A 12,950-nucleotide genomic window follows, 5' to 3' on the forward strand; every position below is an offset into this window, starting at 1 on the left:
ATGTCATGTTCCATAAACCTCATCAAGGAGAGTGATAAAATATGTAAAATGAGCAAGTTCACACATTAAATGGCGGAAGCTGCCACTATAGGTAATTTGTGAAAGCTATACAATAGCAAATTATGACTTACAAATTACTTGTATGTTATATATCTGCACTGTTAGCTATTTTTACTTAGTACTTCACACCGATCTTTACACAAAATGGCATTACCAGCCTATAAATTTGAAGAGTCACCTCCTATTTCATACTATACAAAAGTACCTAACTCTTAGAATATGATGCCTGTATGCCATACAGGTGCATACTCTCTGCTGTTTCAGACACCATCCTTATTCCACAGAGGCAAGAATCTATGTATTGCATGAAGGATGTTTAGCATATCATCACAGTCATTTTGTCTTGTGTTACTAGAGGGCTGCATTTATCTGGTAACTTGCTCTAGTGGCCATGACCATTTAGAGAGCTACAAAGAAAAGATTTTTTAAGTTTTTTCTTTTAGTTTATTCACATGTATGTACACAGGAAAAATGGTGAGCAGAAAGCTCAAGAAGAAGAAGAAAGTGTGAGCAGTAGTTCACATAGGTCTGTGTTTCAGTTGTTTACCGGCAATTAGTTTATTCATATGTTTTGTACCTAGTTTCTGTTTGTCTCTTCAGAGTACTGATGCAAACATTCATTCTCTGTCATAGCTCTAAGCAGTTGTGGATTGCTTAGCTATGATACCCAGGAACACTCAGTGGTGGCTGCACTGTGGCTTGAAATTATCTTTGTGTCTCAAATGGTTATTTAAAAAAAATGCTAACAGCCTTTTAAATATCATTCTTCTCTGATCAATAATTGATGGGTATTGCTGTACTTTCCATAAACGGTAACTTACAGGTCCTTTTTCTGTCATGACACATTATTATTTGTAAATTATAAAAACCAGAGAGCACTATAATGTTGTAAATTTCTGTCGTGTCTGAACTTCAATTATAATTACAGTTTATCAAGACTTTAAAAAATATTCTTTCCACTGTCAAAATTCAATAATTTTGCTAAAGGTTTTCAAATAAATTAATTATGTGAACACTTAGTTATAACACTTTCAGTTATTTATTGCCACTCAGAATAGACATTCTACTGAAACTTAAATAAAATGTTACATTAATCCACAAAGGTATGCAAGCAAATGTGGCTGTTCATGAACTGATACAAGATTGTTCAACATGGAAAAAATTACAAAGCATGCAGGAAAGTAATGACTATGAATTTATGTGAAATCTCTTTAAGCTTTTTAAATAAAAAAAATGTCATTAACACTTTACATCTTCATTCTCCATGTGCATATATTTACAGAGGTCTCCAAATTAGTGTGTGTAACATGTCGGTGTGTGACACACAGCATGCAGTAATGGAGTTTCAAGTCTGAAGAGTTTGTCCACACACGATACATTCTCCTTCAGTGTGACAACACCAGACCACACGTGAGTGCTGAGACATCAGCTGTGGTCCAACATCTTGGGTTCACTGTCACTGATCATCTCCACATAGTCCAGATTTGGCCCCATTCGATTTTCATCTGTTTACAAGACTTAAAGAACACCTCCGAGGACTTTACTTTTGATAGCGATGAAGCAGTGTACATACAGGAGAGGTTGTGGCTCCACCAACAAAGACAATCATCCTGTAGTGATGGTAACAACAAATTGTTCTCCCTTTGGGAGAAATGTCTTCATTGCCAGGATCAGTGTTGAGGAATAAATATGTAGACGTGAAGAATGAAGCTGTAGAATGTTAACCTCATTTGCTTTATTTAAAAAGCCTTAAGAGTTATATGTGAATTTAGACTTTCTCGGTGAGTCTCGATGATGAAGTCTTCTCGGGTTATCAGTCAAGTCGAGGCGTCATTCTATGGCAACGTTTCCTACTTGTCATCTTCAGGCGAAGTGTTGGGTTCATGTCCTGTCCAGCTCTTTATAGCTGCTGCACCGCAGGCTCCTCTCTGCCTCATCTGTATCAGCAGCACCAATCACTTGCCTCCGGAAGGGGTTCGCAGCGTGTGGTGGTGGTGGTGGTGGTGGCGGTGGTGGTGTGTGGGGAAGGGGGGGAAGAGGAGGGGGGGGAGTCGCTGCCAGTGGAGGTGGGGGCTCCCTATGTGCTGGGGGGAGGGGGGGGTATAGACGTCGCATCCTGGTGAGGCCTGCCCATTCCGTCTACTGCCTCCACCAGTTTCACATCGTAGCATTCTTGTTATACTTTTGTTAACGCTGCATCCCATGCAGTGCTAAGTTTGAAACCGCTATCTTAGTTGAAAAGATTACCATGGACTCGTATATCCACAGCCTCTTTAAAGATTGAACCCCAGAACCCACTTGCCCTTCGCAGTATCTTTGTTTGTTAAAAGTCAAACATATGGTTTTTCTTGACACTGTGTTCTGCCACTGCAGATTTCTCCGTTTGGCCTAGGCAAATGCCTTTTGTGTGTTCTGAGCAGTGCTGCAATATACATTGCTGTGTCTGGTCAATGTACTGTTTGCCACACTCACAGCTGATGCTGTATATTCCAGATGTCTGTATTCCTAGTTTATCATTCAATGAGCCTACCATATTCTTGATTTTGGCCGATGAGCAGAAGATGGTTTTAATGTTGCTCTTTTCTAATATCCTGGCAATCTTTGCCATGGACGGCCCAGCAAACAGAAGGAACACCGATTGCTTAGTGTCTTCCTCATGTATGTCTTCTCTCTTCCTCATGCTCGGCTGGAAGGAGCATATTATCTGCGCCTCAGAATAGCTTTTCTTGTGAAAGGTTTTTCTCAAGTGCTGCAGTTTGGCAGGTAGACTCTCCTTGTTACATATGTGTCATGGTCTGCACACCAAGGTGGTGAGCATGGATTTGCGTTGTGCTGGATGGTGGCAGATACTGGGGTTAAGGTACAGGTTGGTGTGCATCTTCTTCCTGTAAACAGAATGACCTAATGTACCATCAGTTTTCTTCTTTATCATGATGCTGAGGAAAGGCAGGCATCTGTTTCTTTCCACCTCAATGGTGAAAATTTAATATTGCCATGGAAGCCACTGAGGAGGTTAAGAAATTCTTGTAAATTTTCTTCACCATGCGGCCACATCACAAATGTATTGTCCATGTAGTGGTAGAACACTTTTGGTTTCAGGCACGCCATTTCTTCAAAGTGTTCCGTGTATGTGTTTGCGATATATGATGCCAAGGGGGAAGCAATGGCCACCCCATCTATCTGTTGGTACAATTTACCACCACATTGGAAGTATGTGGTAGTGAGTGCATGGTGAAACAGTTCCACTGTGTCTTCGTCAAAGAGCCCCCTTAGTAATGTCAAGGAAACTTCCAGAGGTACCCGTGTGTGACATCAGGGCTGACCAGAATGTCTCCCTTGTCCAGACATGTCCCTTGAAGTATCTTCACAAACTCTATCGAGTTTTTGACATGGTGAGGAAAATGGACCATGAGAGATTATTGTCAGCAGTTGCCTGTGCTGATGGGAGAGGAGAGTGTGGGGGAGGACACACAAGACAAGAAGGGCTTAGGAGATAGTGAGAGGCAGATCTTTCCACAACAAATGAGTAAGCAGCTGGACAACAAGATTAAAGGAGTACAGAGAGTGTGTGTGTGTGGGGGGGGGGGGGGGGGGGGAGCAGCATGCATGCATGTGTAAGAGGGGAGAGCACTCACATTGGGCGAAGGGGGGGGAGGGGAATGGTGGGAGAAAACACTGTGCAACCTGGAAGGAAACGGAGTGTTATGGACAATGGCAGAAGGGAGAGGTAAGGTGAGACAGTATGAAACAGGTTAGTGGAGGTTTAGGCCAAAGAGATTGTGAGAGTGCAGGATATGCTGGAGAGAATTCCCACCTGCATAATTCAAATGGCTGATGTAGTGAAGCAACTGTTAGAGCCACTTGTGTTGTGAAGCACAGCTTGTTCGATGACAGGATTGTCAAATTTGTAGTTTGCTATGGCCTGGTGGTAGCCGTTCATGTGAATAGACGGTTGGTTACCTGTCACACTCACATAGAATGCTGTATAGTATTTGCAGCGTAACTGATGCATACAGATGCTTTCACACATGTCCCTAACCTTCCTCTGGGTAGAAGTGCCTGTGGCTGCATTGCAGTAGGAGACAATGGTTGGATGTATGAGGTAAGTCTTGTACATGGATCATCCAGAAGGAAATGAACTATAGGGTGCAGGTTTGGGAACAGGGCTTGAATATGGCTGGACAGGGATGTTCTGTAAGTTTGGTGGGCAGTTGAACACTACTTTGGTGTGTGTGAGTAGGATTCTGGGTTAGATATCCCTCATCTCAGGGCATGATGAGGGGTTGTTGAAGCCCTGGTGAAAGATGTGTGTGAGCCTTTTAAAGCCAGGTAGGGAACTGTGTCTCCAGCATATCCTGCCGTCTCATAATTCCCTGGCCTAAGCCTCCAGTAACCTGTTTCCCATTGCCTCACCTTACCTTCCTTCCTTCTCTCTTCTGTCACTGTACACACCCCACACCTTCCCCAGTGCCTTCTCCCACAACTACCCCCTCCCCCTCAGGTCCCATCTGGAGTTGTTCAGCCATCTGATGCAAGTCTTTCTGTCTGATGCTCCTTCAGTGATGAAATGATTAAGACAACAGAAACCTACTCTCTGAGTGAATAACATTTCCTACCTGGTTAGGAATGAAACCCGGGACTATGCAATTTAGAGGCACCAATGCTAGCTAACCACTAGGCCATGAGCTGAAGACATGATGTGATCTGCAATGAAGTAACATGATATTTACTGGTTGTTTTAGTATTATTTTGCATATGTGTGAGCTATGAGGGAGTACCCAAAAAAACTGGAATTATTTTTTAAAAGATATATATTTTCAAATTGTTTACAAAACAAACTTATCCCCTTCAAAATAATCTCCATTACAACTAATACATATGTCCCACCAGAGCTTCCACTGTCCAAAATATTTTACTGTAGTCATTTATAAAGAAATGGCTGCCAGATTCTCCCTTGTTTTCTTCTTTACCTCTTCAATGTCGTCAAATTGATGTCCTTTCATGCCTCTTTTCATGCATGGAAATAAGAAAAAGTTGCACAGAGGCATGTCAGGTGAGCGAGGTGTGTGTGTGGCAGCAGAACCACACCATTTTTAGCCAAAAACTAACAGAGATGGCTGTATGTGCAGGTGCATTGCCATGGTGGAAGAACTAGTCTCCTGTCCGCCACAAATTGGGTCTTTTCTGACGAACACTGTAGAACAATCTTCTTAAATCTTCCAAATAAAATGTTTGATTGATGGTTTGACCTGGGGGAACAAATGCTGAATGAACTGTGTCCTTGGCATCAAAAAAGCAAAGCAGCATTGTTTTGATGTTTGATTTAACTTGGTGACTTTTTTTGGATGGGGTGACAATACTGTCTTCCATTGGTTTGACTGCTGCTTTGTTTCTGGGCTGTACCCATAGCACTATGACTCGTCACCAGTAATGACCTTTGACAGTAAATCTGGATCAGTTTGGAGCTGTTGTTTCAAAGCATGACATGTTTCAATTCTACATCCCTTTTGATTGTCAGTCAGAACCCAAGGAACAAACTTGGCAACAACCATTTTCATTCCCAAATCTTCCATTAAAATTCGCTGAGCCGAACTCCAAGATAACCCACTAATCTCTGTCGGTGTGTGGCAGTCTGTGAACAAAAGCTCTTGATTTTTTTTTTTTTCAATATTTTCATTGATTCAGGAAGTTGATGGATGTCCAGAGCAAGCTTTGTCATCAGCCGACATTTTGAAATAAATCAAACCCCCCATACACTTGAGTTTTTCCCATAGTGTGGTCATGATAAGCTGTTTTCAACATTAAAACAGTTTCAGCAGCATTTTTACCATGTAGAAAACAAAATTTCACAGCTGCACATTGTTCACTTAAACTTGCCATCATAAAAAATGAAACAAAACAGCTCTAGCAAAGGCAATCACTGCAGATGAACAGGACAAACCAGGCAGACAACAGAGGCCGCACTGAACTGGCAATGAGTTGTGCTATACATGCCTAGTGGCAGAAATTCCAGGGTTGCCACACGTTTCCCCAAGTGAAATTCCCTGACATTTCCCTGATTTCCAGACAAGTTCTGGAGTGGTATGGGGTCCCAGACTGAGAAAACATGAAGAGATGCCCCAACCACAACCACCCTGCCCCTGCTCCAGGGGTAAAGCAAAACCTTACATCTGGAAATAACTATTTTCACAGAGGAAACTGAGAACCAGTTCAACCATTCATGAATTGTCTGCTATTATTAAGATTAAGGAAGACTATACTTGCATAGACAGTGGACTCCTTCCAAGACGAGCAGAAGGAAGAGCACCAAAGGGCAGTAGTCTCCTTGATTGTGCGGAGTTTACTACTGAGAGCAGTGGCACACCAGATGTCATCCCACTTTTGGGCAAAGAGAGATTTGACATAGATCCGCATAGCCGCAGCTGGAGTTACGAAAGGGAATGGAGGGTGAGTATCAGTTTCTCTAGCCAAATGGTCAGCCAGTTCATTCCCTTGGATACCCACATGACTTGGAACCCAGAGAAAGAAAACTGAGCAGGCACCACAGCCAAGGAAGGAGAGAAGGTCACGGATAGCACAGACCAAAGGATGATGAGAGTAGCAGGCTGATCATTGTATCAGTACACTGTGGAGGAAGGGTGAATAACAAATTGGAGGGTCCTGGAAATGGGTAGCAGCTCTGCTGTGAACACATTACATCATTCCAGCAATAAATTGCGTTCTAAGCCAGTAGGAGATGTGAAAGCAAATCTCACTTTATTTATCGTCTTAGAACCATGAGTGTAGAAGATGATAGCAAGGATAGAATGGACAAGACACTAGAAGACCACAGAGGGGACAGAGACCTTAGGACCCTGGAACAGGCCGTTCCTAATCGGTGGTATGTGGTGGGCGGGGGAGAGGAAATACATTTGGTGGTGGTTGTTGGGATGTTTAAGGGGGACTAAACAGCTAAGGTCATGCATTTCAGTGAGTAGAGATGGAGATCCAAACAAGGGGAAGTGAGACGTGTTTCAACCGGCAATCCCACCTGTGGGCAGTGATCAGGAGGGAGATGTCCCTCACTTGTAAAGAGGACAGGGTACATGGAATGGTCAGGGAATCTGCGAATGTCGAGTGCATAAGAAACAGGAGTTGGCTTCAATACATTTGTAGAGCAGGATGCCCACTTCTGCAAGGAGTCTGTCGACGGGACTAGTGCAAAAGGCACCAATACTCAGGCGCACCCTGCAATGGTGAATGGGATCACGTATTTTCAGAGTGGAAGAGGCCACTGAGCCATAAACCTGACTTCCATATTCTAGTCTGGACAAGACCAGAGCGTACGGTAAAGATGGAGAGGAGTAGCATGGTCTGCACCCAAAGATGTGTGGGCCAGGAGGTGGAGAGCATTAAGTTTCTGCATGCATGAAGTCTTCAGGTGGTGAATGTGTGGCAACCATGTCAGCTTTTTATAAAAAATAAGACCCAAGAAATGGGACTGTGCTGCAACATTGAGGGGCTGGTCGCCTAAATACAGCTCTGGATAGGAGTATACTGTGAGTCAACGACAAAATGCATAACCCATGTTTTGGAAGGAGAAAATTGGAAGCAATGGGAGACAGCCCATAGAGAGGTACATCGGATGGCGCCTTGGAGCCGGCACTCAGCACATGCTGCTGAGTGGGAGCTGTACCAAATGCAAAAATCATCGACATACAACACCAGGGTAACCTGAGGGCCAACAGAGGTTACAAGTCCATTGATGGCTATGAGGAAGAGTGTGACACTTAATACATAACCCTGTGGGATACTGTCTTCCTGAATCCAAGGGGTGCTGAGTGAAGTGATAACTCAAACCCGACAGATCCGGTGGGATAAAATCTTGCGAATAAAAATCGGAAGTTCTGTGAAAGCACCAGTCATGGAGTGTAACTAAAATGTGATGGTGCCAAGCCATGTTGTATGCCTTGTGTAGGTCAAAGAAGACCACGACAAGGTGCTGACGGTTAGTAGAAGCCTGTTGGATTGCAGTTTCCAATCAAGTAAATGGTCAGTTGGAGATTGTCCTTCCCGGTAGCCACACTGATACAGGGGCAAAAGACCCTGAGATTCGAGTACCCAAAATAATTGGAAGCTAACCATCGACTCAAGAAATTTTCAAAGTACAGTCATCAGGCTAATTGGGTGGTAGCTGTTGAGAGACATTGGGTTCTTCCCAGGCTTAAGAATGGGGTATCTATACTGTCTCGCCATTGTGAGAGGAAGGCACCCTTGAGCCAAATGCAGTTGAAGACCCTGAGTAGATAGTTCCCCTATGTAATGTCCACAAGTGTAGGATCATCTGGTTTAGGATGGAATCTGGGCCTGGGACCGTGTCATGTGAAAGGTAGGAGCCTGCAAGTATTCCCATTCAGTGAAGGGTTCATTAGAGGGTTCAGCTCAGTGAGGGTTGAAGCACAGGGGAGTCTGTTCAATTCTGTGTTTGTGGTGGAGAAAGATAGCAGGATTGGAAGAGGACACCGATGCTGTCACAAAGTGTGCCGCGACGTGTTCGGCGAGGACCAATGGATCAGTAGACAGAGCATCTTGGAGGATAAGGCCTTGGACAGCTGACTGTCGCTGGTGGCCCAGAAGGTTACAGAGCTTAGACCAAACCTGCAGTGAAGAGCCATATATTTCCAGGGATGAAACATAGCACTCTCAGCATTCCTTTTTACTCCACTTAATAAGGTAACGAGCCTTAGCATGAAGACACTGAAAGCAAGAAGGATGTCATTTAAATCGCTGCAGCACCCGTCAGCTGTGCAGCAACTGCTACATCCCTCGTCCACCATGGTACCGGTCAATGAAGAGGGTGAGCTGTGGATGGTGGACAGCAGTGCCAGCAGCATGAAGAATAGTGACAGAGATGCCCTGTACGACTGCATCAATGAATTCAAGAGAGAGGTGTCAGAGTGCACAGCAGATGTATATAAATTCCAACTGGCCCTGTGGAAGGCCCAACGTCAGGGCCTGTCTGCCTGGTGGCAGCAGGGGAATGACAGAATCACCCATAGGGGTCACTGTCACAGAGATGACAATGGGGTGCCCAATGTAGGCAAGCCACAAGAGCAGGGGAGGAGACTGTGAGATCGATAGCAGTAAAAGCTCCACGAGTGGCACTAATGTGTTCAGGAGAACAGTCATTGAGCATGTAGTAAGTTGGTCAAGTAAAAGACCCCTACCCGATGAAGTGCACTCCCCCACAGGGGGTGGTGTGCATTGCAGTCCCCAAGGAGAAGATAGAGAGGCCAGAATTGCTGGATTAAGGCAGACAGTTCAAAATAAGGAAATAGCCTACCTGGAGGGAGGTATACATTGCAAACGGTGATTGCCAGAGTTGTCTGCACTCTAACCGCTATTGCTTCCTGGTTGGTATAAAGGGGGATCCAGTCACTAATGACATCGGTGCAAACCAAAGTGCAGACCCGTCCAGATGGTATCCTGGGGCTGGCACGGTTCCAACAGAACACCCAATAACATGAAACGTTGGAGAGTGGTCATCAAGAAAGTGTGTTTCTTAAAGAGCAAGGCAGAACGAAGAATAGGAGGAAACAAGGCATTGTATTTCTGGGAGGTGATGATAATATCCATTGCAATTCCATTGGATTATGGTGTGGTGAGAGTCCAGGTGAGACATGAAGCCAAGGGGAGGTCATGTCACTTGGTCAGTGATCGTCACCAACGAGGATGGGGTGACATCCATAAAGACTGGATATTGATTCAGGATGAGGAGAGGGGGTGAAGCCCTCCAGGAAGCTGGGGAAGCCTCGTCCTTTGACTTGTGCTGCTTCTTTTTCTCTCTTGGAGGGAGGGAGGAGGCGTTATCAATAAGGGAATAGGTGGCACTGATGTTGGGATTGGACAGAGAGCAAGTGGTTTTTGGGCCCTCAGAGTGCGGGTCTCTCCTCTGGCCTGAGGGTGCAAGCTTCCTGTCCTGAGACTGCCAGGGAGGGGTGTTCTGAGAAGGAATCCCATTTGTAGCAGGAGCCAGAGAAGAGGATGTCTTACCTGGCTGAGGAGGAGGAGGTGGAGCAGTTCCTCGAGGGGAATGGATGGGAGCTATTGAGGGTGAGGAAAGGGAAGTGGGAAGGACGGGTGTAAGCAGGAGGGGGGAGGAGGGACAGATGTACCTGAGGCAGAGGTAGAAGGGAGATTCACAGTGTGAAGTCTGTCAGACTTCTTCCGGGCCTCATAGTAGCTGAGACACTCAAGGAACTTTATTTCCTGAATTCTATTTTCCTTCATGTACACTGGACACACTGGTGAGTGGGTAGAATGGAGGCCAGGATAGTTTACACAGTTAGGCGGTCGGGTGCAAAGGCTCTCCATGTGAAGAGGGCAGCCACAGTCACCACAGATGGAAGTAGCATCACATCTCAAGGACATGTGGTCAAACTTGAGGCAATGGGAGCAACACATGGGAGGTGGAATGTATGGTTTCATGTTGCATCTGTACACCATTACCTTGACCTTCTTGGGCAAGGTATCCCCCTCAAATGCCCCCCTGGTCACGGGAAGGGGCCTTGTGATGGTGTAGGCGGCCTGCTGAAGCACCATGCTACAAAACATAATCTTTCCACACCAAATACAGCTGCAGTTCAGAATGCTTAGGATTTTATGTTAGTTGTGAAATCTTACGCATCCATAGCCATCATTCTTTTGTCCAAAGAGGAAATCAAAGAATTCTGCGAGCAGAAAAAAGAAGAATGGTATAAAAAACCTACTCCTGAAAGGAACTCCGAAGACACATTTTTGGACTCAAAGTAATGGGCAAACTCATATTGCCCACACTTTAAAGAGTAAGAAAGGAAAAATTTCATTCGTTCGGCCAACACCTCAGATACAGCAGGATACTATTCAGATTCACAACCTGAGAAGGGGGCTGTTTGTGGCATGTGTGTTTGACTGACTGGTGGATTGCAGAGATTACAGACACTAGTTACGAGTTAAGGACAGCAACAATGACATCAGTGCTCACTTCCTGTTCGCAATGTTTTGAAGATTGTAAGTGCTCCAGTTCCTATTGGTACAACGGGAAGGCATCACTCTATAACAAAGGAAGATACTGAAGCAGTGGAACACAATTTTAGTTCACTGACTGGCTAATTTCAGTACAAAACAGAGTGCACAGAAGTTGTTTAAATTGAAACATTTAAGTCTTTGGACCATTCACATACATTTTGGAACAATTTAAAATGTTTGAAAAATGAGTCTCTTAGTCTTCTTTCAAAACTAAAATTATGCTAAATAAGGCTAGGTTTTGATTTTTATGAGCCTGTTATATTATAATGTGGTAATAAAACAGGTTTTATGTAGGGCAAAAAATTCACCTGTTTATAAAACCTGTTCAACCTAAAAGTGGAAGCTCTCATTTTCAGGGATTGTAGAACTATATGGTACTAATCTACAGAAAAAAATTATGGCTTGGCATTTTTGAAAGAAATTTTTTTCCCCTAAATTTTAAAAAAAGTTCAGAATGCTATAATAAAAGAACTTTGACAGATAAGTCCAAATGGAGGATTTCTTTGTAATCATAAAGCAATTATCTTTCAAATTTAAAAAACCAACAAAATATTTGGAACTGTTCCAGAGATACAGCATTTCAAATTTTTTTTTCCAAAATTGGCTTCTTCAAAATGGTATGCGCAGTGTCATCTTTGGAGGGATATAACTCAGAGAAGAAATTTTTTGGAGGAAACAAAAAAATATAAGTCCCTTACTTAGTCCTTCATTTTAACGTATGCTAAATTCAATAACATCCGAGACTATGAAGGTAAGATTTTTTCGTGGCCTGCCTGAATTGATATGGACTATGCCAACAACTATTTGGGAGAAAATGAAATCTTCCTCTTCTATGTAAGTACATACTAGGAAATGCAATTACTACAAAAGAAAACTTGAGTAGTAAGGATACTTGTGTCTCCCGAAAAGAATGTGTACACAGCTATGTACATGTACAGCAGACAGATACACAGCACTAATCCAGAAAACCTTATTTTGCATGAACACCATACTTTATAAGCTACTACAGCTCACACAAAAATAATAATGTACATGGACAAATTCAAATCACTGGTGAATGATTATTTGAGAACTGTTTACACTTTCTAGAATAACAAAATTATGCTATCATCTGATGTTATAAAATGTTCTTAATAATACAATGCTAAATAATTTTATTTCTTGTTGAAGAAAGTTGTACGTAGTATAAGAAATGTTTACAGTACTTAGAAATGGTTTAATGTCTGTCATACGCAGGACCAGTAAGATAATAAATCACAACCTACTTAAATTGTGGTAGAGCGTTTTATGAACGTATAACAACAGCTGCCATGAGGTGCCTACTGCAATAGAGAAAATAATTTCCAGTCTGCAAGTCCACTCACTGAAAGAAAATGTTCCTACTTTCTCAGCGGGATCAGGAACTGTTCTCTCTCTCTCTCTCTCTCTCTCTCTCTCTCTCTCTCACACACACACACACACACACACACACACACACACACACACACACACACAAAATATAATAATATCCCTAGTAATAGTAATCTGTCTTTTCTTACATTGTTGATATTTCTATTTGGAATTTCCATTGTTTGATTTGACATACTTTTACGGCACTTGAGGGAGATGGGAATGTGCCAGTGGCCATTATATTACATCACGCATGTTAGGCAGTTACTATGATTTTCCACGGTGTCGAACATTTATTTACACCTCCCACAAACTTCTGTAAGATCTTAACACTTTGTAGCTTCTGCTGTAACGGCTAGATAGCAGCAGTGGTATTGTTGGAAAAATTCTTGTTTTGTAACCTGTCTTATTGTGTCTTGCTTCGTGACACTGAAGTTGTCTCTGTTTAGAGTGTT

Source organism: Schistocerca serialis, chromosome 2, assembly GCF_023864345.2.
Source record: "Schistocerca serialis cubense isolate TAMUIC-IGC-003099 chromosome 2, iqSchSeri2.2, whole genome shotgun sequence".
In the NCBI taxonomy this organism is placed as follows: domain Eukaryota; kingdom Metazoa; phylum Arthropoda; class Insecta; order Orthoptera; family Acrididae; genus Schistocerca; species Schistocerca serialis.